Here is a 21,127-nt window from a genome sequence, read left to right as displayed (position 1 = left end):
TTGTTGCTATGTCAAAACATTCACTGATTTGGGAATATATCCAAAGCATTCTGTGTTTCCACGGTTATATTAAGTTAATGGAACTGAAAAGTTTAAGGCTGCTCCGATAGACTTGGGGGAAGGATCTTTTTTTTTTTTTTGGTTTCAAAGTTTTGACTTATATTATTAAATAACTCCTTTTTCAATCAAGCACCTATGGCAAGAATCCGCCCGTGGCTTCACAAACTCAATGAATGCACTAAAACTTTTACAAATGGTCTCACCAGATTGTAAGAAAAACACTACCCTACCCTACCTGGATTCGGAGCAAGTTAGAGAGTCGAGACAAGAGCACCAAGATTAATAATCAGATTCCAAGAATCATAAAATGCCCAAAATTCAGCAGCCAAATTAATTCATTAGCATCAATCAAATCAAATGTAACCCTAATCAGGTAAGAGCAAACTAAAACAAAAGCAACCCACAAAAATTCATTCCAATCCAACTTCAAGAACCTACACCAGTAATTCTAGACAATTTTTCAAAGGAAAATGGCGGAAAAAAACTAATAAGAGATCATCATACCTCTGGAAATAGTTAAGGAGTCTTCACCCCTGTTGGAAATGCTGTTGCAGGAACAGGGATGAGATATCGCCCCCAGAGTGGGGATGAGCCTTGATATTGGCTGCTTTTAAAGAAAAAAAATGAGAGAGAGAGAGATGATAATTGTAGCTGATTTTTAAAAGGAGAATAACCTTATTGGAGGAGTAGCTTACCTCTGAAAGTGGGTCTCCGCCGGAGCTGGAGATGCTGTCGGCGAAGAAGGGATTGGTTTGCCGATGAGATGTCGCTGCCGATGGTCTTTTATGGATAGTCTTCAATCATCTTTTTCAGTTACAGACTGTGAAAAGAAAAGGGTGTGATTTCTGGAGATGCCGTCAGAAATCATATCTCAACAGTAGAAACTTTGGAAAATGTTTTCTGTCCAATCGAACAGACCCTTAGAGTTATGAGTTTATTATTGTATCAGTGAATCAAAATTTGCAGCCAAATCGCACTAGGACCACAAAAAAAAAACATATTCATAAGCAAAATCCATGGAACAAAATCAATGTAAGGAAAACCCAAGAATGAAAGAATAGGAAACTAATTCCATACCTGATCTTTAGGCCAAACTTGTTTCGAAGAAGGAACAGCAGCAATTGTGCAGGAGAAGGTAAAAGAAGGGACGACTGAGCAGCAATTGATCCAGATGCAAAAAGTGCACTGAAAACTTAGTAAGAGCTTGATGGTACAACATGAAATTAAAATTTAGCAAGTAATTGAGAGTGATCCACTAGTAAAATGATATTGAAGCCTTAAGATTTGTTATACTGCATGTTAACCAAGAGCAGGAAGTATGCAGGTACACAGCTGAATCTGAACAAGCATGATTTGTTGGGCTTGCATTACATCCCAGCTTAGAGAAAAATATGGCAGGCCTGCAAAAAGAAACGGTATGGATGAATTACAAATTCATGCAATAGCTGATAGATAAGGTTATCACGAGAAATTTATTATCATGCTGCAATCTGATCCAACAAATTGTTGATTTGGATTAAGTGTCAAAGCAAGCTGATTTGCAGGTTTCTCTGAATATGTTTGTTGATGATCATCTAACCAGAATCTGGCAAGGACCAAGGAGAAAACTCAATCTTGAGTCTTGACCATGGTTCAAAGTTGTGGTTGCGGTCGCGATTCTGACCGTTTCACATCATCGGTCTCGATATATATATCACCGTGTCGACGAAACACAAATTTTGAACCATTTAATATTCTAAAAGTTGTTTGTAATAATATTAAAAAAATATGCTAAACAAAAATAATAAAAAATTAGCAAAAGCAACAAAATAATATAGACAAAATATGCTGAACTCAGGATGACACGGTGTCGGAGACTTCTTGGCCAAATTCTCGGTGATTAATGTATTTCGGAGTCATTTCGCCTCTGTATCGGAACGAAGAGTTCTGTTCTGGTGATGGCTCGACCGAGTCTTTGAATCATGGTCTTGACTACATGAAGGTCAGATGACCATCAACAAACACATTCACGCCTGTACTGGTACCAAGATGCTAGAGTTTCAAGTTTGAGTGATATTGAATGAAAGCTGTGTTAATGTTGTTCAAATTCACTGCAGCCCTCCATACACTCATTTAAAGGGAGGCATATGCGATGGGATATTCCTCTCTTCAAGAGCCCAGAAATACTTGATCACGCGACTCTTCTTATTGGTTGGTAGTAGGAAATGTTAGTTTTGATTTCGAATAGCAGGATGGACATGTCTATCACTAGTTCAAACATGATAAAAGTACTTAATAGACAAAGTAGGGACATACGTATGCAAGTTGAAATGGACTGTCATAATTAAAGGGATAAACTCGAAGGTTAATCAGTTTCTACTTTCTACAGTCCCTAGCATCTGCAGGCAGGCAGGCGTACATTAGAGTTGAGATGAATCATGATTGATACGGGCTTGAGAAATTGAGAATCTTAAAGCCTGTGCTGAGTTTGTTGTTGGTCTTTTATTCAACTCCAGCAATTGGGTTTTTTGGGATGACTTGCAAAGGTGTAAAAGAAAAGAAAAGCAACCTAAAACGATTGTGTTATTGTTTGCCTGATAGAACAAATGAATTGCAACTGCTTCCAAACTGCTTCAAGGTTGTTAGTTAACTACGGTGACATTTCAGATATTAGCGAAAGCTGACTCTTTCAGTATTGAAAATTTGATCTTCTTTAAGTTTAGCTAGTTAACTCCGTATTCATTGAATAGAGTTGAAACGACCAAGGAACAATGGCCAAATTATATATTACTTGGTGATCAATCCGGGAATTCAGACAGACTTTTATATTACTTGCGATCAATCTGAGACTTCGGATAGAATTTTAGACAAGAGCAGGGTAGGACACATTACAAGCACCTGGAACATAGATATTAGAAGCAGCTTTTATGGTTTGTTGCTGCCTCTGATGGTTATTGGTGCTGAAAGTGTAGTAGGGCTAGAGAGTCATCTCCTCTGCAGTGAGTGTTCAGAATGTGATACAACCATGGTTCAAAGTCATGGTTGCGGTTGCGGTCGCGGTTCGTACCGTTCCACATCTGTCTCGACTTATCCGTCACGGTCTCGGCGAGACACAAATTTTTGAAATATTTAATATTCTAAAAATTGTAAAAAATTATGATAAAAAAATAATTAAAAATTTAGCAAAAATAATAAAATATCGAGCTGACTCGGGATGATTCGGGCGCGACTCGGCCGTTTCCATCCGTCTCGGCCGATTTCTCGACGATTCATTATATCAGAGTCATCTCGTCCCAATATCGGATCGGGAAGCCCCGTTCCAGTGACGACTCGGCCGAGTCTTTGAACCATGGATACAACCAAGTAAGTGTCCTCTTAGCAAAACATATCTCCATATGACTGCCTACGACAATTCTTTCATTGCTGGTGCCCTTCAATCTAAAGACATATGTGTCTGTTCTGTACCAGACATCAAAGGTGGAGAATCTTCAAAGTTTAATGCTTTCTCTGAAATTGGAACATTTTAGGCTCATGCATGGCTCGCCATCGCGGGTCGCGGTAGCATCGCGGTATCGATTGTTCCACATCCATCGCGGCATAACGGATGAATATCGGGTGATACGCACATTATAACACATGAAAGTTTCCAAAAATTTTGAAAAAATTAATAAAATTAGAAAATACCAAAAAGGACACAATTTAAAAAAATATCCAAATCGACTCCAAGTTGACTCGGATGTATCGGCCGATATCATGCATCACGGATTCGAATCGTTCAATAGAGCGAGTCGTTGCGGATGTGGTAATATTCGCGATTATTAAGTTAGATTTCTTTAGGCTGCTGCTCGGTGCCATGTAAAATTGTACATATCATCTTCTTCATCATCATTAATAATACATTCTTATTTCAGTCAAATTAGCTTAGATGTCAGATTAGTAGTGAGGATTGGATTGCATGTATCAGAGGATTTGTACTTCTCTCACGTCACGTAAAGATTTGACTATGACAACATATAATAGGGATTCATTCATTCATAAACCTTGCTGTCAGAAACATCAGAGCATTCAGGGCACAAGCAACAACCAACACCAGAAGAGCAATGCCTATACTAAAATCTAATGAATTTGTCATGGCAGAGAAGAAAACTTCTATTGCAGCCAACCCTTGAATTTTTTTCCATTGCCAAAACTGTAATTTCTGTACTGCATCAATCTGTAACTTGGATTTTCATTTCTTAGATGATTCTGCTATAATGTCCGCGACCTCACAAGGGCTGACAAGTATCTGAAAATTTTGTGAATTTTTTTCCTCCTCAACTTGTTTTCCTATTTGTCCTGTGATCTTTGCAGGGAATTATGCTTCAGTTTCCCTTTAAAACAAGCAATTTTTTTTTCTCTTTTGCCAACACCTGCTACTTCAACATTTCTTACATCAGTTGATTTAATTCTTTACAACATATTCATTGATAACTTTACATCTCATTTAACAAACGTTTGTCAATCATCAAGCATTAAGATTCTAGAGCGACTGCGATGAAAAATGCTTTTATGTTTACAGCTACACAAATCGGTACCCTTATACAGCGTGTTACGAACCTGAGTACAATATTCCTATGTTAGGATGTCTGGAGTAACCTAAGTAAATTCCCACCTATCAGCCCAAATAGGAAGTACTTAGATGTATTGACTGAGGAAAAGGTACAGCTTTTCTGCTTTCATTCGTTCCTCATCTTGCGGAAGACACAATATATGTACGACTGTCCAGAAGATGATCAACTATCACAAAAGTATGTCAAAGGTAAAACATTAAAATCTATTGCCTCAGAATCTACATAAAAACATTACATAAGTGTGTAATATCAGTGTACTGGTCCATATTGTCACAAATTTAAAAGATCATGCTCACTCAACTAGGCTTCCAATAACACCTTAGAATCAAAACCAGTACTAGAACGGATTGCGAGAAATGTTCAGCAAATTGAAAGAATATTCTAGGTATGCAAACACAGTTAGACAATCTTTGAGGAATTGCAGAATTCTAGTAAAACTTCAATTTCATCAGCAGAAAGTACAGGCTAGAGATAGCAACTTCAATCCTCTTTGAAAGATGCTCTACGTAGCATTTCAGAATTTACATCGACATAAAAGCACTGGAGTCTAGGACTAATCTTCACTGTCAGAGCTACCAACATCACTGCTATAATCACTACTATCATCGTCAATGTCAAGCTGCACATGCCGAACTTGTATAGGCTCGGGTGTCTTTGTAAGCATTGGAGGGGAGATATGCTGAGGTTGTTGCTCTTCAATTCCAGGATGTATAGGAAGAGAATCCAATGGGGGCAGTGCCATTGGATCACCGGGCTTCCAACCAGGTGGAGGAAGAATAGGTAGATCATTGGGCAACTCCACGGGCATTCCAGGTTTCCATCTTGGTGGCACAGCAATATTAGGTGGAAGTAGACCCTGCATTCCAGCAAGATTGGCCAATGGATTTGGCTCTGCTGGTTGCCCAACAGGAGTTTCGATCAATGGCTCTATAGTTTTCTTCTTATCCTCATCTGTTTTTGGTAAACCAACATCATGATCAGCAAAAGCGTACAGTTGGGATGCCCCGCATTTGCTCCTCCTGTGGAGCAGGTGGGAGTGCCCCACGGAGAGGAGCCTGTCCAGCACCAAATTCTGGTGGTGCAAAAGTAGTGTAGCTTATCCTATGGGCATATGACAATATATCAGAAAGCTTCAGCTGAGATGCCACAGTGGTGGTTGAAGAATCTTCTGCAACATCTTCTGACTTGGACCGTTTTGAACGGCGATAATCCGAGTGATCATCCACAAGGTTGTCAAGAACCTGCTCAGCTTCTTTGAGCTTGCTTGCAAGTGCAAGAATTGCAGCATCTTTTGACCTGATTTCGTGCGAGAGTTTCTGTTTTCCATCTTGAAGATCAAGAATTTCTTGGAGCTCTGCAACAGCTTCAAATAGCTGAGTTTGAAGGTTTGTGAAAAGAGCGAGAATTTCTTTGGAGGAAGAAGGGTAGGAATCTGGTGCAGTTGATGTCAAAGGTTGGGATTGGGAAGACAAGAAGGAGGGTAGGGAACCTCGAAATGCGCTAATCCAATGCGACCTATTAGGTGAGACATAAAAAAGTCTTGAGGCAAGTGAGGACATTTGCAGAAGAATAGACTGAGCTCTTGGCAGAGGGGGAAGGAGACGAAGCAGTGTTGAAGAAGTTGAAATAATGCTTGATGCATTTGACTGTTGATTTGGCGGATGAGATTGCTGGGCTTGGGAGGCAAACTTAGCCGGAGTAGTGTTTTGAAGAGAAGGTGAATTTGGATTTGGTAACCCTAGCCGAGCTGGAGATTGCACAATCTGATGTGGAACATTCTAGAGCATTTTGCACTTAGTTTCACCTTCAGCAAAACCTAAATCATCCCAAAATGAAAAAAGAATTAGAAGTGAATTCAACTAAGCACAATCTAACCACAAGTAGAATCCAAATAGAACAAGGCACCACACTGGCTTTGTTAGAGGGGAAAAAAACAAAGAGGATAAATAGATTGATCCTGATAGAACCAGATCGTTCAAGGCAAAAGAATGCTTGTTTCAGTAGATTTGATCAACAATTTGCCATATAGAAGAGCTAAGACAAAAGGGGAAGAGATTGCAACTTGAAAGGACTTGTATCCATCAACAATTTTATGCATCTATGCCTCCTGGCTACTTTGTTCATCAATTCCACATCCAGAGTAATAGCAACTCATTAAATATCAACTTGAGGAAACATATTTACTAACATTTGATTTTTTCCCATTTCTATAACCCAATTGTTTCCTCTTTCCATAGTGTATTTTAAGAAGAAAAACCAAAGAAAACAAATAAGATGTCAACCTGTAGTTGTTCAAGGTAATTTTAACTGGTGCTACAGTCTACAAGCAAAATCGCCAACTGATCTCTCTTAGTTTGAGTTATGTAAAGCATGGAAAAATCAGATAGCTTAGAGTCCGTTTGGTTGGACGGAAAATAAATATTTTCCATCGAAGTCATTTTCCTGGAAAATCACTTCCTTCTCCATAATTTTCCGGTGTTCGGTTATTTAGTGAAAATAGTTTCCAAATTCCTTTTTTCATAATTTTTTGGTGTTTGGTTTGTCAGTGAAAATATTTTCTGACTTCCTTTTTTAGTGTTTGTTGGCAATGTTGCAAATATTTTCCCATTCTCAAAAGCTTTATCTCTGGATATGTAAAGACTAATCCAAGAAATTTAGAAGGCGACTTTCATGGTCCAAGTATACAAAACTTAAGTTCTTCAAGTGCTGCACCGTCTTCTCCTAAATCCAAAACTTAGCAAGCTGTGCAATTTTATCTCCGAATCAACCTTTTTTTATGCTGTACAAACTAGAATCCATAAATAATTTTTGCTACAAAATGTGCATCCAGGTCATCAACCAACTTGATATTTGGTATCAGGTAACTAAAATTAATTATCATCTTCTTTAAGGACCAACTTAAGCAACAAGCCAAGCAGAATGCCACAAAACATGCAGTCATTTAAGACACAAAATTGAAGAAAGAATAATTGTTCTTTGTTGTAAGCAGATGATCAACTTAATCAACAAGCCAAGCAGAATACCTCAGTACAACCATTACCAATACCTACACCCTTTGAATTAGAAAATAATCACAACTGAAACCTTTATCCTAGGAATTTACATCAATACACAACTTGCCAACATTATGCAGTCAGGTCTGCAACATTGATTCTAACAACTATGTCTTCTTTTGACAACTATGGCTCTAGACAGAAGAAACAGAGCACTCTCCAAGGGTCAGTTTCCACCAAAAGAAAATTGCTTAGTGTCTTTAAATAGTCACAATCAACATCTTGTTCATCTGATCATACTACAAGCAATAATCACTGATTACAACGAAAAACAAGAATGTAAGCGTAATGAAACAGTCCAAGTTCCCATGTCCATTGTGCAGCTTCGCAAAATCATTAAAGGACATTGCTCTAAACAAACTAGTATACAATACTAGAACACCAGCAAATGCCAACAATTGAAATCCACAAGAAGCTTAGGAGGAAAAAATGATAATCCATCAACAACAGCAACAAACATATTCAATTACAACTTCCTGGATAGTCCATATCCGAAAGGACAAACTCTGCTCCAAATGAACAAACTGAACGCCTAAGTCAAGTAACTCTCCACCCCAAATCTTTAAAGATAGTTAGAATTGCAAGTGCAAGTTCCCAATGGATAAAAGCCACTGCAATTAATAATCAGATTCCAAGAAGGTAGCTTTTGACTATATTATTTATGTAAAAATAAAGAACTAGTAAGTGTATGAATTTATGATGGCAATATATTTGTTGAAGTTCAATGGCAGTGCAATGCACAATCATTGAGGTCTTTTTTAGTGCCAAATACTTTCAGAAAAGGACGAGAAGTCTTTTAGAAGGAAGTCATTCAAAGAGTGCAATCCAAGTAAGTTGAAAGGGCAAGGATGCATGAATCTCAACTTATTATTCAATGAATATCTCATATATCAATGTTTATACATACCTCACTTGCATATTGAAGTAAAACTTTAATAATTCCCCTTAATTACTGTATATTATAATTCAGTAAAACTTTAGTGTAATCAAGTACAAACTTTCTTTTTTAAAGTAAGTGATTCAGGCATTATCAAAATTCTGGTAGTCAACTTCTGTTTGCTTCAACTTTGTCCTGCAGCATGAAAACATTCTATTCAAATTTCAAAAAGGTTGGTCATAGAAAGATCAACGAAGCTGAACCTCAATGACATCTATGGCTAGCATTTAGATTCTTTTTCAAATAAGGCTTGTGGTGGGGATTTATTGAGGGCCGTATATTGTGCCCATTGCACCCAATTCTAGACTTCCATGGAAAATGGCCACCAACAACCTGTAACTTTGATATGAAAATTAAATGTCTATTTCCTTTCCTAATCCATCATCCATAAGTTTTAGGCTAATGCAACACAAAGAAATAGATAGCAGAAGATTTGAGCTTTTTGGCAATTTACGAATTTTAGTGCTGAAAAAGCCATATTGATGGAAGTGCACAAGTCTGTTACTCCTATACAACTGAAGTTTGAGAATGCAATGACTAGTCTGGTTTTACACAAAATCCATCCAATGAGTAATTTTTATATCTGGAATTGAGATTAAAAAAAAGGTTATGAAATTTACTTCTTTGCTACTAGTCTGTCATTGTCAACCATTATTATTTGGAAATCCTAGTAAACGACCAACTTGAGTAAATTATAATCCTTTGCACTTCATTAAATATGTTAAAAGATCAACAAATGCTACATAGCTCCATCTTTAAAGAGTTGCTATAACATCTTGTAGAAACTGGGCAAGGCAAGGATGCATGAATCTTTTAAGTTCCTTGAGTAATCAATGTTGGTACCGTACAGGCTTATTCGACTGTTGGTACACCTGGCTATATTGAGCTCATCCAATAAAAAACTTTACAATGCTAAGATATGATGTTGTCGTTTTACTAGAGAGTATGTTAATCTGGGGAAACACTAACTCTAGCATGGGTTTCAATTGACAGATATCTTAATCATGGGAGGAACCAAATTGTAAGATTAATTTGAAAGAAAATGGGCAATCAGGTGCTCTCCCTCATTGTTTGTCCTGGTCTAAAAGTTCTAGGCTTATTATGTTAAATGTCTAAACAATGTGACTTTAGATTTACATGCTTCTAAAATTAGGGACATAACCTCAGCTAAATGTGTACAAGTATTACTCCTTAGAAAAAGAAAAGCTTCTAACTTGAAAATGCCAAAATGGGACCAGAATAAGGTTTTTTTCTTGATATTCTACAAGTTGGAACTTGGCACTTGGAAATAAAGTCAAGTGATGAAGCAAGCAGAATACATGTGATAAATGATAAGATTAAATGATTTAGGGCAGATAGAGATATCATCAGAAACAGGGAATGGTGCTGCAATATTTCCAAATAATCTTGACGTTTTAGAGAACTACGAAGTCTAACCTTGACAGGGAATGAAGACTTTGAAATTTGCCAACAAACAAGAACTCCATCAATATATTCGTTGCTCGAGAAAAGGACCAAAGGAATTCATGAGTCTATCCGAAATTAAACGCTGATAAGTACTGCTATAAATAAAAGATTTGTGCAGCCCTTATAGAAGTTAGCATTGCTTAACAACCCAACAAGATAAACCCAGCAAGTACCTTTTTCTCTTTTAGTGATTTTGTCCCCAGTTTCCCGATGATGTCTATGGACTGTCCTGTGTAAGTCCGGTTTTACTTCTGGCCGCATCTTCTTTAGTAGAGTACTTATTTGTGGTTTCCTGTATTTGCCAAGATGACAAACCTCAGTGATCATTTTACGACAGAGTCGTCATTGCCATTGGGTGATTTGCTTGCTGCTATGTCAAAACATTCACTGATTTGGGAATATATCCAAAGCGTTATGTTTTTCCACGGTTATATTAAGTTAATGGAACTGAAAAGTTTAAGGTTGCTGAGATAGACTTGGTGGCAAGATCTTTTTTTTTTTGGTTTCAAAGTTTTGACTTATATTATTAATTAACCCCTTTTCAATCAAGCACCTATGGCAAGAATCAGCCCGTGGCTTCACAAACTCAATGAATGCACTAAAGCTTTTACAAATGATCTCACCAGATTGTAAGAAAAGCACTACCGTCCCCTACCTGGATTCGGAGCAAGTTAGAGGGTCGAGACAAGGGCACCAAGATTAATAATCAGATTCCAAGAATCATAAATTGCCCAAAATTCAGCAGCCAAATTAATTCATTAGCATCAATCAAATCAAATGTAACCCTAATCAGGTAAGAGCAAACTAAAACAAAAGCAACCCACAAAAATTCATTCCAATCCAACTTAAAGAACCTACACCAGAAATTCTAGACAATTTTTCAAAGGAAAAAGGCGGAAAAAAAACTAATTAGAGATCATCATACCTCTAGAAATAGTTAAGGAGTCTTCACCCCTGTTGGAGATGCTGTTGCAGGAACAGGGATGAGATATCGCCCCCAGAGTGGGGATGAGCCTTGATATTGGCTGCTTTTAAAGGAAAAAAATGAGAGAGAGAGAGAGATAATAATTGTAGCTGATTTTTAAAAGAAGAATAACCTTATTGGAGGAGTAGCTTAGCTTTGAAAGTGGGTCTCCGCCGGAGCTGGAGATGCAGTCGGCGAAGAAGGGATTGGTTTGCCGATGAGATGTCGCTGCCGATGGTCTTTTATGGATAGTCTTCAATCGTCTTTTTCAGTTACAGACTGTGAAAAGAAAAGGGTGTGATTTCTGGAGATGCCGTCAGAAATCATATCTCAACAGTAGAAACTTTGGAAAATGTTTTCTGTCCAACCAAACAGACCCTTAGAGTTATGAGTTTATTATTGTATCAGTGAATCAAAATTTGCAGCCAAATCGCCCTCGGACCACAAAAAAAAAACATATTCATAAGCAAAATCCATGGAACAAAATCAATGTAAGGAAAACCCAAGAATGAAAGAATAGGAAACTAATTCCATACCTGATCTTTAGGCCAAACTTGTTTCGAAGAAGGAACAGCAGCAATTGTGCAAGAGAAGGTGAAAGAAAGGACGACTGAGCAGCAATTGATCCAGATGCAAAAAATGCACTGAAAACTTAGTAAGAGCTTGATGGTACCGCATGAAATTAAAATTTAGCAAGTAATTGAGTGATCCACTAGTAAAATGATATTGAAGCTTTAAGATTTGTTATACTGCATGTTAACCAAGAGCTGGAAGTATGCAGGTACACATTTGAATCTGAACAAGCATGATTTGTTGGGCTTGCGTTACATCCCAACTTAGAGAAAAATATGGCAGGCCTGCAAAAAGAAACGGTATGGATGAATTACAAATTCATGCAATAGCTGATAGATAAGGTTATCACGAGAAATTTATTATCGTGCTGCAATCTGATCCAACAAATTGTTGATTTGGATTAAGTGTCAAAGCAAGCTGATTTGCAGGTTGCTCTGAATATGTTTGTTGATGATCATCTAACCAGAATCTGGCAAGGACCAAGGACACAACTCAGTCTTGAGTCTTGACCATGGTTCAAAGTTACGGTTGCAGTTGCGGTCGCGGTTCTGACTGTTTTACATCATTGGTCTCGATGTATCGATTACCGTCTCGACGAAACACAAGTTTTGAACCATTTAATATTCTAAAAGTTGTTTGTAATAATATTAAAAAAATATGCTAAACAAAAATAATAAAAAATTAGCAAAAGAAACAAAATAATATAGACAAAATATGCTGAACTCAGGTTGACACAGTGTCGGAGACTTTTCGGCCAAATTCTCGGTGATTAATGTATTTCGGAGTCATTTCGCCTCTGTATCGGAACGAAGAGTTCTGTTCTGGTGATGGCTCGACCGAGTCTTTGAATCATGGTCTTGACTACATGAAGGTCAGATGACCATCAACAAACACATTCACGCCTGTACTGGTACCAAGATGCTAGAGTTTCAAGTTTGAGTGATATTGAATGAAAGCTGTGTTAATGTTGTTCAAATTCACTGCAGCCCTCCATACACTCATTTAAAGGGAGGCATATGCGATGGGATATTCCTCTCTTCAAGAGCCCAGAAATATTTGATCACGCGACTCTTCTTATTGGTTGGTAGTAGGAAATGTTAGTTTTGATTTCGAATAGCAGGATGGACATGTCTATCACTAGTTCAAACATGATAAAAGTACTTAATAGACAAAGTAGGGACATACGTATGCAAGTTGAAATGGACTGTCATAATTAAAGGGATAAACTCGAAGGTTAATCAGTTTCTACTTTCTACAGTCCCTAGCATCTGCAGGCAGGCAGGCGTACATTAGAGTTGAGATGAATCATGATTGATACGGGCTTGAGAAATTGAGAATCTTAAAGCCTGTGCTGAGTTTGTTGTTGGTCTTTTATTCAACTCCAGCAATTGGGTTTTTTGGGATGACTTGCAAAGGTGTAAAAGAAAAGAAAAGCAACCTAAAACGATTGTGTTATTGTTTGCCTGATAGAACAAATGAATTGCAACTGCTTCCAAACTGCTTCAAGGTTGTTAGTTAACTACGGTGACATTTCAGATATTAGCGAAAGCTGACTCTTTCAGTATTGAAAATTTGATCTTCTTTAAGTTTAGCTAGTTAACTCCGTATTCATTGAATAGAGTTGAAACGACCAAGGAACAATGGCCAAATTATATATTACTTGGTGATCAATCCGGGAATTCAGACAGACTTTTATATTACTTGCGATCAATCTGAGACTTCGGATAGATTTTTAGACAAGAGCAGGGTAGGACACATTACAAGCACCTGGAACATGGATATTAGAAGCAGCTTTTATGGTTTGCTGCTGCCTCTGATGGTTATTGGTGTTGAAGGTGTAGTAGGGCTAGATAGCCATCTCCTCTACAGTGAGTGTTCAGAATGTGATACAACCATGGTTCAAAGTCATGGTTGCGGTTGCGGTCGCGATCCGGACCGTTCCACATCGGTCTCGACTTATCCGTCACGGTCTCTGCGAGACACAAATTTTTGAAATATTTAATATTCTAAAATTTGTAAAAAATTATGATAAAAAAATAATTAAAAATTTAGCAAAAATAATAAAATATCGAGCTGACTCGAGATGATTTGGGCGCGACTCGGCCGCTTCTATCCGTCTCGGAGACGTCTCGGCCGAGTTCTCGACGATTCATTATTTCAAAGTCATCTCGTCCCAGTATCGGATCGGAAAGCCCCGTTCCAGTGACGACTCGGCCGAGTCTTTGAACCATGGCTACAACCAAGTAAGTGTCCTGGTAGCAAAACATATCTCCATATGACTGCTTACGAAAATTCTTTCATTGCTGGTGCCCTTCAATCTAATGACATATGTGTCTGTTCTGTTCTAGACATCAAAGGTGGAGAATCTTCAAAGTTTAATGCTTTCTCTGAAATTGGAACATTTTAGGCTCATGCATGGTTCGCCATCGTGGGTGGCGGTCGCGTCGCGGTATCGATTGTTCCACATCCGTCGCGGCATAACGGATGAATATCGGGTGATACGCATATTATAACACATGAAAGTTTCCAAAAATTTTGAAAAAATTAATAAAATTAGAAAATACCAAAAAAGACATAATGTAAAAAAATATCCGAATCGACTCCGAGTTGACTCGGATATATTGGCCGATATCGTGTATCACGGATTCGAATCATTCAATATCAGCCGAATCAGAGCGAGTCGTCGCGGATATGGTAATATTCGTGATTCGGCCCTCCGTTCCAGTTACGACTCGGTCGATATGACGAACCATGGGCTCATGCACTGGCTATTGGAATGCTTGCATACCATCAGACAAGCATCAGATGCATTGAAAGTTTGGCAACCAGAGGTAGTTCGAGGTATGCAAAAGCAGACGGTTGAGCAATATGATGTACCTGTTGAGTCTCGGATTAGTGCACTTGAGATGGAGCTCAGGCTTTGCAAGCAACAAATTGCTAATTATGATAATAAGGCCCTTGTGGGTGCAGATTCTAGTGAATTATTTGGTGAATTATGGGATAAGTGTCTGAAGAACTTAATGCTCTTGTCTATGTATCATTGTAGAGAGTTGAAAATCGGAAGGTTGACAGAGCAAAAGAACAGCTGGAATCAGTAAAATATCACCGACCCTCTACATGACTTTAGCAGGAAAGGCAGCAGGAGTGATGAACATGGCATCAGAAGAAAGAAGTCGAAACATGTATGAAGATGAAGTTCCCCATTTTAAGGTCTAAAAACAGAGAATTCCACAAATCGACTTAGAAGATAAAACTGTAAGCTAATAAAAATGGTGGAGATAGGAAACTCTTTCAGTCATTTCTCCATGAGTAATGCAATGAATGGGCCTTAATAACCTAATAGGGGAGATTTCTGATATTTTAAAAACCTCGAGGGAGGATAGTAGGAATGTCAAAAACCTTGAGGGAGACATCTAGATCTCGCAGAATTTTAGTTGCCCTCAAATTGTTCCCATGTTTTCTCTTGTCCTGTCGTTACAACAGTATCATAAAATGTCATCCAACATTACTTTTTTTCAGTTCAATTGTTTGATTTTCGAAATATACATATCATTATACACATGTTAATTGATATGTATCAATAGGCTAGTAGTTATATACATATACAGATCGAGCAAAAATACCAACAATTATGGATTTCTATTTCAATATAATGTCAAGGTTCTATAACTCGTAATCATTATTCCAATTCTTCTACTCTTTCCATCTCATTTTGATAGTTTTGATTTTTTTTTCACACAGTTTAGGAAAAATTACTAGTTAACCTTGTTGGAAGAGTAAATTTAGCCTATTATTTTTCTAAAATACCCTTACATTGATATTAGGAGTATGACTAATCACTATACCTTTATCTTAATTACAACAACAATCTATGGAAAAATGTACTAGTCAAGGTATGAATCCAAGGGTATTTTAGAGAAGTTACAAGTTAACTATATTTTTGAATTAAAAAAATAGATTATAATTTGAGACGGATAAAAAATAAATAAAATAAAACTATCAAAGTGTGATAGAAGGAGTCCAAGTTACTGAACAGAATGCAAGAAATGCAAGAAAATAGTATAAAACCCACCCTCAAAGGGCTTGTTTCAAATACGCCAAAGCATAAGACTGGTGGTTGATTTATCTCAAAAAGCTTTACTCTCTTTTCAATATATTTTTTGAAAGTTTCCATTAAATCCAACTTATATGTTTCACAACTATGGAGGGCTTTTTCTATAGGTTGAATTAACCACAGGGGGCATTTCTGTAAGGGGTAGAATAGGTATATTAAATGAAAATTAATCATAAAAAACTGTTATCAGGTATCACTAGTTGTAAAACACAAGTGTGTGTGCTTCAAATACATTCGTTTTGACGATTTCCATTGCCTTTTCAATTTAGTTCAAATTACAAGGTGTCGGATTGTGTATTTTGAAATCACGGGGGTTATTCTGTATGTTCACTTAACCAAAAATGGCTTTTTTGTTTTTTTACCCTATATTAAATAAGGGTAGTTTAGAGAAATTAAAGTTAACTATATTCTTCAATTGAAAAAAATGAACTATAATTTAGGATGGATGAAAAAGGAAAACAAAACTATCAAAGTGAAATGAAGGAAGCATAAGTTGTTATTGAACAGAATGCAAGAAAACCCACCCTAGAGGGGCTTGTTTCGAATATGCCAAAGCTCACGGAGGCTCTTGTAAATTATTACGATCATGAGACTGCTATACTAAAAAAAAAACTGGACCGGCCGTTGAAATTCAAGTCGGGCCCATTTTGATCCTTGCATTGTGGGCAGGGCAGAGGACCTTTTTTTTTTTTTTTTTTTTTTAACTTTCTTCAAAACTTTCGGACATCTCAGCGTCACAAACGGGCATTTTATTAAGTCCAAAGAAGCGCCGTCCGATTTCTCCTAACCAACGACCATAATCAGTCGACCGTTACATGGAAATCCATATCTGTCTAAACCCCACAAAATTTCAAATTTATACCATAGCTTCCCTACCCAGAGTTCAGACCTTCCTTCTTCTTCTTTTGCCCCTCAAAAATACCCATCAGCTTTCTCTGCTTACCATGAATTTCTGATCTTTGTTCTCATACAGCTGCCGATTTCTGTTTCCTTCTTGTCATACCCGTTTTCCCCGAAGAAAAGGAGAACAAAAAATTGGTGAAAATGGGTGTTGATTCTCCATCCTCATCTCCTATGACAATTACGGTCTCTACCTCAGGTGGTGGTGGGGGCCATGGAATCGCCTTGACTAGTCCAATCCGGCGTCATTCCTTATCAAACAATCCGAATTCACCCCTGAGTGGAAGAGGATTGAGGGCTTCCAGTGGAGGCAAAGCTTCTTCTTCCAATACTACTGCGAGGTATCTTTCTTTCTCCAAAGACAGCACCGAGGAGTTTGTCGCCTACACAGTTCACATTCCTCCCACCCCTGATAACCGGATAATCGCTGGATCTCAGAACAGCCCTCTAGACAGAAGCAAAAGCAGGGGAATTCCTAGTGCAGGCTTCATCAAAGATACCATTTTTACCGGAGGACACAATTCGGTGACTCGAGCTCACGTCAGGAAAAGCTCCGAGGAAGTTGAGCTACCAAATGTGAAGACAAAATCAAATCTGGTATGTGAAATCGAGGGCTGTGATGAGAAAGCTCTTGATAGGAATTCCAAAATGCAGTGCGAGTGTGGTTTCAGGATTTACAGGGATTGCTTCTTTGATTGCGTTGAAAATGGAGCCGGAAGATGCCCCGGTTGCAAAGAGCCTTACAGGGGAGATGTTATTGATGACGAAATTCAGGATGAGCCACGGTCCCAACCGCGAATCAGAGTGGGAGAGAATTACTCTTTGGTTCAGTCTTTCAAGAATCCAAACCATGATTTTGATCATGCACAATGGCTGTTTGAGACCAAAGGAACTTATGGGTATGGAAATGCAGTTTGGCCTAGAGATGGATACGTGTCTGGAATGGGAACTGAGCGACATCAAAATCCTCCCGATTTCACGGACCGGAGAAACAAGCCCTTAACTAGGAAAGTTGGAATTTCTACTGCAATAATCAGTCCCTACAGGTCAGAACCAAAACCAACCAGAGTTTTGTTTTCTAGTTCTTGTTTACTTGTTCTGCTCAATTGTTATACATTTTTTGGTTTTTCCATGATGAAAAAGATCTTACTTTGAAGAATTTACTAGCATGTTATCGGACAAGGATATGTTTCTCTAATCTGCGATTGATCATTGACTAATTTATGTCGTATGAGATTCAGTCCACTGTTGCTCTGACTTTTTCATCTTTGCTACGCTCTAGGACCTTGAATAGTTTAAGAAATGCAAATTCCTTTTATTCCTCCACTTGTGCATATATATATAGTTAGTAGGACATTGTTACCGAAAAATTCAAATTGACGCAAGCTTATGTTGGCTTGGCTGTGTAGATTACTGATGGCTCTTCGTCTTGCTGCACTTGCCTGTTTCCTTACATGGAGGGTGTCACATCCTAATCATGAAGCAATGTGGTTATGGATAATGTCTGTTGTCTGTGAATTTTGGTTTGCACTGTCTTGGCTTCTTGATCAGCTACCTAAGCTTTGCCCTGTGAAAAGGGTGACTGACCTGTCGGTTCTGAAGCAGAGATTTGAATCATCCGATCCAAACCTCAACAATCCCAAAACATTATCTGACCTTCCAGGGATTGATGTATTTGTCTCTACAGCTGATCCAGACAAAGAGCCACCTCTAGTTACTGCAAACACTATTCTTTCTATACTTGCAGTTGATTATCCGATGGAGAAGGTGACATGTTATCTATCTGATGATGGAAGTTCTCTGGTGACATTTGAGGCTCTTGCCGAGGCTGCAAGCTTTTCAAAATCTTGGGTTCCCTTCTGTAGGAAACACAACATTGTACCTCGCAATCCGGAGGCATACTTTAGTCAGAAGAGTGATCCTCTCAAGAACAAAGTGAAAATTGATTTTGTGAGGGACAGGAGAAGAGTGAAAAGAGAGTATGATGAATTCAAAGTCAGGATAAATGCCTTGCCGGAGTCAATAAGGAGAAGATCGAATGCATACAATGCTCAAGCAGAGCTTAAGGGCTAGGAAGAAACAGCTTGAACTTGGGGACAATCTTTCAGAAGCCGTTAAGGCCCCAAAGGCTACTTGGATGTTCAATGGCTCTCATTGGCCCGGAACTTGGACATCGGGAGAGGAAGGTCATTCAAAAGGTGATCATGAGGGCATTATTCAGGTAAATTGCATTTTTACTTCTTGGCTTTGGTGCAATTTTCCTCCTTTAGTCTGATGTGATTCTTCATTGCTAATATCTTGTTTCGCTCTTTCAGATGATGTTGATGCCGCCTAATTCAGAGCCAGTTTTTGGGACTGAAGCTGATAAGGACAACTTGATTGATACAGCAGAAGTTGATATCCGGCTGCCAATGCTGGTTTATGTCTCTCGTGAGAAGCGGCGTGGTTTTGAACACAACAAGAAAGCTAGAGCCATGAATGCTCTAGTCCGTGCCAGGGCAATTATGTCCAACGGCCCTTTCATTCTTAATTTGGACTGTGACCACTATATCTATAACTCTTGGCATTGAGGGAGGGAATGTGTTTTATGCTAGACCGAGGTGGTGACAGAATTTGTTACGTACAATTCCCTCAACGATTCGAGGGGATTGATCCAAATGATCGGTATGCAAACCACAACACCGTATTTTTTGATGTGAGTATGAGGGCTTTTGATGGATTACAAGGTCCAATGTATGTCGGAACAGGCTGTATTTTCAGGAGAATTGCTCTGTATGGTTTTAGTCCACCTAGAGCGACGGAACATCATGGATGGTTTGGAACAAAGAAAATAAAAACGCTCCTCAGGAGGAAATCGATTCGAGAATACAATAAACTTGGAAAATTGGAGACTTGTACATTAGTCCTAAAATAGGTATTTTTATGTATAAGTGTTCAAAGGTTAGTTAGTTATATTACTGTTATAAGAACTTCTTATAAATTTCACTATCTCGCGCTTAAATTAGACATATGCGTTTTTACGCGCGCGAGTAATTGAGGAGCTTTAGACCATTATTTTGGGACTATTAAGAGTGAATAATAATAATATGAATGTAAGTGCATTAGAGGTTTAGTGCACTAGTGCAATAAACTCGAGAGGAATCGAGCACGAAACGCACGCGCACGTGCATTATTTTAGTGGACAACTTTGAGCAAATTTGAGCCACCAGTTTTAAGCCTACCTTAGAAGCTAATAACATCAGAATTTCCTTCCTCACATACACTCAAACAGCCGAGCAACAAAGGAAGAACAAGACCAGAAAATTCCTCCACTTTTTCTCCTCAATTCCTTGCTCAAATTACCTCCAAATTTTACACACAACACTCAAATCACTTGGTGATCAAGATAAGCTAGGAAAAGAGCTGCCTCTCACAGTTTTTCTCCAGCTCAAAGTGACCAAAATTTCTATCTTGGCTCTCTAAGAAAGTAATAATGATCAACCACTTAATTCTTGATTTATGGAAGATAGATTACACTCATGAGCTCTTGGATTCTCATGGGCAGCTTTAAATTGTTAGAAAATTGGTGAGTGGGCTCTATGAAATCCCACAATGACTTTGATGATCTGATTTGATAAGATTGGATGTTAATTGTGTTGATTAAGTGTTAATTTAGTAGAGTTAAGTGATAAAAGTGAAAAGGAAGTCAAATGAAGGGTTGCATGTGAAGGTGCCGATTCTGCCCTGCCATTTTCGTGCATTTTAGTGTACTTTCTTGAAGTCCAATTGACTTCTTTCTGATGCAAATGTGTAATATATGTTGTGTAAAAAGTTTTCTCAAAATTTTACGTGATTTGGGTGAGTGCATGTTGAGATTTAGAAAATTTGCCAAAACTGGAATTGTGTCCCGTATTACTTTGGCAGTGATTTTGTTTAGACTATAACTCTTTGTCCCGATGTCGAAATCGAGTTCCATTTGCGGCACTGGAAACTAAATATTCCCAAATTTCCAACGGTATAAAATGCACGTTCTGATTCCACCTGAGTGAACCACACCAACTATTTGAACTTAGCTGCACTGTTTCGTTGGTTCACTGGAAGGCAGAACATGAACTACAACTTGATGCTTAAATGTGGGCTAGTTGTGGACAGATTTTGAAAATAGTTTCTTCTAAAAAATTGTATCTCTATGAATGTGTTTTCCAACGCCACCAACCATGCTCAATTTCGAGTTGAATTGAGTGATTTATGACCAAAATTGGAATCTGGTATTGTGAAGAAATACCATGCATTTGGACAGATTTGAAACTAACAATGATTTGGAACTTGTTATCCGAAACTTCTTAGTGTATATCACCTATCAAATGTACCTTGGACATATTTTAGACATTACCTACTGGAATGGACCAGGTTTGAAATGTTTCTTGACTAAATGCTTGGAAACGGCAAAACGGAAGTTCAAAGGCAGCTTAGCCTTAGAATTTCTTGTGA

The 21,127-nt window shown here is 38.1% G+C and overlaps 2 pseudogenes; one reads left to right on the top strand and one right to left on the bottom strand.

The window, feature by feature from the left end:
* Nucleotides 1-5,120: 5,120 nt before the first annotated feature.
* Nucleotides 5,121-6,436, bottom strand: LOC113748876 (annotated as a pseudogene).
* A 10,340-nt stretch (nucleotides 6,437-16,776) lies between these two features.
* On the top strand, nucleotides 16,777-20,037 carry LOC113767112 (annotated as a pseudogene).
* Nucleotides 20,038-21,127: the final 1,090 nt, after the last annotated feature.

This window comes from Coffea eugenioides, chromosome 1 (genome assembly GCF_003713205.1).
Source record: "Coffea eugenioides isolate CCC68of chromosome 1, Ceug_1.0, whole genome shotgun sequence".
Taxonomy (NCBI): Eukaryota; Viridiplantae; Streptophyta; class Magnoliopsida; order Gentianales; family Rubiaceae; genus Coffea; species Coffea eugenioides.
This window is presented reverse-complemented; position numbering and strand designations above follow the sequence as displayed.